This window comes from Pristiophorus japonicus, chromosome 5 (genome assembly GCF_044704955.1).
Source record: "Pristiophorus japonicus isolate sPriJap1 chromosome 5, sPriJap1.hap1, whole genome shotgun sequence".
NCBI classification, from domain to species: domain Eukaryota; kingdom Metazoa; phylum Chordata; class Chondrichthyes; family Pristiophoridae; genus Pristiophorus; species Pristiophorus japonicus.
The window spans coordinates 64,975,547-64,981,709 of NC_091981.1; positions in this window are offsets into that span (position 1 = coordinate 64,975,547).

The following is a 6,163-nucleotide window of genomic DNA, read 5'->3' on the forward strand; positions in this document are numbered from 1 at the left end:
AAACAGTGGGAGGGAGATAGAGGAGCAAATATGAAGGCAAATTGCTGTGAAGTCTAAAACCATAGGGTAGTAATAGTAGGGGATTTTAACTATCCAAATACTGATTGGGACAAATTTAACGTGAAGGGTATAGAGGGTGCGGAATTCTTGAAATGCATTCAAGAGAACTTTTTTAGTCAGTATGTAGCAAGCCCAACACAAGAGGAGGCGGTCTTGGATTTAGTTTTGGGGAATGAAGCTGGGCAGGTTGAAGGGGTATTAGTGGGGGAGTATTTGGGTGCCAGTCATCATAATTCAGTCAGATTCAAGTTGGTTATGGATAAGGACAAGAATAGGCCTGGAATAAAAGTTCTGAAATGGGGAAAAGCTAATTTTGCTAAGTTAAGGAGTGATTTGGCCATAGTGGACTGGAAACAGCTACTTGTGGGTAAATCGGTGTTGGAACAGTGGAAGGCTTTCAAGGAGGAGATCCGAAAGGTTCAGGCCAAACAGGTGCCCTTAAAGAAAAAAGCTGGAAAATAATTCTAAAGCCCCCTGGATGTCTAGGAACTTACAGGGGAAGATTAAGAAAAAAAGGAACGCTTATGTCATATATGAACGGCTAAATACTTTAGAATCTTTAGAGGACTATAGAAAGATAAGAGGTAAAATTAAAAAGGATATTAGGAATGCTAAGAGAGAACACGAGAAATTCTTGGCCAGTAAAATTAAGGAAAACTCTAAGATGTTCTATAACTATATTAAGAGTAAGAGGGTAACTAAGGAAAGGGTAGGGCCTATTAGAGACCATGAGGGTAATCTTTGTGAGCAGGCGGAAGATGTTGGTAGGGTTCTTAACGAATACTTTGCATCTGTTTTCACAAAGGAAAGAGGTAATGCAGATACTGCTATTGAGGAGGAGCGTGATATTCTGGATGAAATAAATATAGCGAGAGAGGAAGTATAAAGGGGTTTAGCAGCTTTGAAAGTAGACAAGTCCCAGGTTGTTGAGCAAAGTGAAAGAGGAAATAGCAGAGGCCTTGACCATCATTTTCCAGTCCTCTTTGGATCTGGGCATGATGCCGGAGGATTGGAGGACTGCTAATGTAGTACCCTTGTTTAAGAAGGGAGAAAGGGATAGGCTGATAGCCTAACGTCAGTGGTGGGAAAATTATTGGAAAAATTCCTGAAAGACAGGATAAATCTGCATTTGGATAGGCAAGGATTAATTAGGGACAGTCAGCACGGATTTGTTCAGGGAAGATCGTGTTTGACTAATCTGATTGAATTTTTTGAGGAGGTAACCAAGAGGGTCAATGAGGGTAGTGCGTACGATGTAGTATATATGGACTTTATAAAGGCTTTTGATAAGGTCCCACATAGTAGACTGGTCATGAAGGTTAAAGCCCATGGATCCAGGGCAAAGCAGCAAGATGGATCCAAAATTGGCTTGGAGGTAGGAAGCAAAGGGTAATGATTGATGGATGTTTTTGTGACTGAAAGAATGTTTTCAGTGGGGTTCCGCAGGGCTCAGTACTGGGTCTCTTGTTTTTTGTGGTATATATCAACGATTTAGATTTGAATATAGGGAGCATGATTAAGAAGTTTGCAGACGACACTAAAATTGGCTATGTGGTTGATAATGAAGAGGAAAGTCACGGGCTGCAGGAGGATATCAATCAACTGGTCAGGTGGCAGAGCAGTGGCAAATGGAATTTAATTCAGAGAAGTGTGAGGTGATGCACTTTGGGAGGGCTAATAAGGAAAGGGTATATACATTAAGTGGTAGGCCACTTAATAATGTAGATGAGCAAAAGCACCTTGGAGTGCTTGTCCACAGATCTCTGAAAGTAGCAGGTGGATAAGATGGTTAAGAAGGCATACGGAATGCTTGCCTTTATTGGCCAAGGCATAGAATATAAGAGCAGGGAGGTTATGCTTAAATTGTATAATACTTTGGTTAGGCCACAGCTGGAGTACTACGTGCGGTTCTGGTCGCCATATTATAGGAAGGACGTGATTGCACTAGAGAGGGTGCAGAAGAGATTTACTAGGATACTGCCTGGAATGGAGAATCTTAGTTATGAGGACAGATTGGATAGGCTGGGTTTGTTCTCATTGGAACAGAGGAGGTTGAGAGGAGACCTCATCGAGGTGTACAAAATATTGAGGGGCCTGGATATAGTGGATAGTAAGGGTCTAGTTCCATTGGTGGAGGGGGCTATTACGAGGGGCCACAGTTTTAAGGTGGTTGGTGGAAGATTTAGAGGGGATTTGAGTGGGGGCTTTTTTACACAGAGGGTTAAAGGGATCTGGAACTCGCTGCCTGGAAGAGTGGTGGATGCAGAAACCCTCACCACTTTTAAGAGATGGTTGGCTGGGCACTTGAAGTGCCATAATATGCAGGGTTACGGACCTAGAGCTGGTAATTGGGATTAGACTAGATGACCTTTTGTTGGTCGGCGCAGATACAATGGTAAGTACTGCAGGGAATAGAATACGGCCAGGGTGATCTCCTGGACTAGTTTCAATTGCCTGGATGGGTCGGGGAGGAATTTTCCCAGATTTTTATCTCCCTATATTGCCCTGGGTTTTTATCTGGTTTTTGCCTCTCCCAGTAGATCACATGGCTCCGGTTGGGGTGGAGTGTAGATGTTTTTAGTCTAAGGGATGTTGCAGTGGTGTGAGTCAGACTGGTGCTCTTTGTCTTTCTGTTATTGTTCATGGGTTTGTATGTAACCTTTTGGGCTGCTGACGAAGGGCCGTGCGGCTCCTTGTCAGCCAGCGCAGACACGATGGTCCAAAATGGCTTCCTTCTGCACTGTAAATTTCTATGTTTCTATGTTTCTAATTTGGCGAGCCGTGACAAAGGTGTCCATGACCAGCAGCAAGTCTTGGGTGTGGGCAATGGTAGTCGGTTAAACGCATCAGCACAGTTTTCAGTGCCTAGTCTATGGCGGATGACATAATTATAAGTGGATAATGTCAGTGCCCATCTTTGGATGCGGGACAAGGCATTGTTTTCTGAGAGAAAAGGTATAAACACCAATGAAATGAGCGGCTTGTGGTCTGTTTCAAGCTCAAACTGAAGCCCAAACACGTATTGGTGCATTTTCCTAACCCCATATGCACATGCTAAAGCCTCTTTCTCCACCATATATAGGCTCTTTCAGCCTTAGACAGACTTCTGGATGCATATGCAACTGGTTGGAGTTTGCCTGATACATTGGCTTGCTGGAGCACACAACCGACCCCATATGATGAGGCGTCGCAGGCCAGCACTAACCGCTTACATGGTCATAGTGTACCAGTAATTTATTGGAACATAGCAGGTTCCCGGCCTTCTCAAAGGCTCTATCTTGAGATTTGCCCCAAACCCAGTCCTTGCCCTTTCTCAGCAACATATGCAAGGGCTCTAGCAATGTGCTCAAACTAGGTAGAAAGTTACCGAAATAGTTGAGAAGATCCAGGAACGAACGCAGCTCCGTCACACTCTGGGGTCTGGGTGCATTCTTGATGGCCTCTGTCTTCAAGTCCGTAGGGCTGATGCCATCTGCTGCAACCTTTCTCCCCAGAAATTCGACTTCTGGTGCCATGAACATGCACTTGGAGTGTTTTAGCCTGAGTCCCACTCTGTCCAGACGACGTAGAACCTCTTCCAGGTTGTGCAGGTGTTCGGTGGCGTCGCGACTGGTGATTAGGATGTCATCTTGGAACATGTCAGTTCTCGGGACAGACTTCAGCAAACTCTCCATGATTCTCTGAAATATGGCTGCCGCCGAGCGAATTCCGAAAGGGCATCTGTGGTAATTGTGCGTGGTTCTTCGACGATTTGACCAGCTCTTGTGTCATGTAAGCAGAGGTCAGGTCCAATTTGGTGAACGGCTTCCCCCCACCCCCACCCCCCCACTAGCGGTGCAAATAGGTCGCCAGCCTTGGGTAACGGGTACTGATCCTGTATCGAGACTCGGTTGATCGTTACCTTGTAGTCGCCGCAGATCCTGACCGTGCCAGCACTTTTCAACACCGGGACAATTGGACTGGCCCATTCGCTGAACACGACTGGTGATATGATTCCTTCCCATTGAACTCTGTCCAGTTCGATCTCGACCTTCTCCCTCATCATGTATGGAACCGCTCGAGCCTTGTGATGGACGGGTCTTGCATCCGGGCCTAGGTGAATCTGCACCTTAGCTCCCATGAAGTTGCCGATGCCTGGTTCGAACAACGAGGGAAACTTGCTCAGTACTTGAGCACATGAAGAGGCATCCACTGATGATAAGGCTTTAATATCGTTCCAGTTCCATTTAATTTTCTCAAGCCAACTCCTGCCGATCAGCATTGGGCCATTGCCTGGAACGATCCACAATGATAAATCATGCACAGCTCCATCGTACGATACCTTTACTGCTGCACTGCCAATGACTGGTATGAGCTCTTTGGTGTAGGTATGCAGCTTCGCATTGATTGGGCTCAGTTTGGGTCTTTTTGCCATAGTGTCCCACAGCTTTTCGAAAGCCCTCTGGCTCATTATTGACTGACTCGCACCCGTGTCCAATTCCATGGATACTGGAATCCCATTTAATTTAACTTCCAGCATTATCGGAGGACTTTTAGTAAAAAAATGTACTCCATACACTTCTTCGTCCTGTACCTCGGGTTGAGTTGCCTGTGCTACTTGATCCACGCTGGATCGATCATCCTCAGCCACGTGGTGTGTCGCAGCACGCCTGCTCGGTTGCGGACACATTCGCTGAAGGTGCCCCATTGTTGCACAGCCTTTGCACACGTATTGCTTGAATTGGCATTGATGGGCCCGATGATTGCCCCCGCAATGCCAACAAGGTGAGATTTGATTCACCCCCGATGGCAGACTTTGAGCAGTTACAGGTCGTATGAATGCGGAAGAGTAGGCCCTGCCATGTGCTGCTCTGCCTGCCGATTATATTATTTTATGCACAGTACTTGCTGGTGAGTTTCGATGCCGGGAAGATATCTGTTTTGAGTTTTCGTCCATGGACACACATGCCTGGCAGATCGTGATGGCCCTGCTCAGGTCTAGAGAGTCAGCAGCCAGCAGCTTTCGAAGGATGACCTCGTGGCCAATGCCAAGCACGAAAAAGTCCCGCAGCATTTCCTCCAACGCAGCTCCGAAGTTACACGGCCCAGCGAGACGTCTCAGGTCGGTGACAAATTCCGCCACATCCTGGCCCTCGGAGCGATTGTGTGTATAGAAACGATACCGCGCCATGATGATGCTTTCCTTCGGTTTAAAGTGGTTCCGAACCAGTATACACAATTCATCGTAAGTCTTATCTGTTGGTTGAGTCGGTGAGAGTAGATTCTTGATAAGGCCATAAATTTTTGACCCACAAACGGTGCGCATTGTGTTATCGGTTCCTTCCAATCCGTTGGCTACGAAGTACTGGTCGAGGCAATCAGTGAAATCCTCCCAGTCTTCCCTTTCCACAAATCTCTCCAAAATTCCGACAGACATGGTTGCGTGAAAGTTCGTATTTTTAACTCGTCGCCAATTGTTAAGTATCGAATAATTCCACGAGGCTAAGAATGGTGAGCTAGTTCAGGCATGATCTTACTCCAGTTTATTTATTCTCAAAGTGAGGATTCAACATGGTTGCCAACATTATATACACGCCTTGCACGTGTCTGCCAGTGACCATTAGGACTCCGGCAGTCGCAACCTTCGGTGGCAGGTAAAACCCAGTTAACATACATAACACTAAATATACCAGGTTATAGGGTCTATAGGAAAGATAGCGAAAATGACAGAGGGGGAGGAGTAGCCTTAGTGATTAAGGATGAAATCACTTCAATGATAAGAAAGGAGATAACAAGAGGTAAGCAGGTAGTGGAGACTTTATGGGTAGAATTAAGAAATAGGAAAGGATTTAAGACTGTAGTGGGAGTTGTGTATATGCTTCCTGGTAGCAGCTGTGAAGTGCTAGATTGTATAAATGCAGAGATTAGACAAGCGTGTAGCAAAGCCCGAGTGGTTTTAATGGGGGATTTTAACTTTCATATAGATTGGGATAAGCATATTAGCACCTGTCAGAAAGGTAGTGAATTTCCTGAGCGTGTCCAGAATAGTTTTCTACAACAATATGGGACAGGCCATATTAGATTTATAATAAGTAATGAGCCAGATTTAGTTAATAGCCTAACT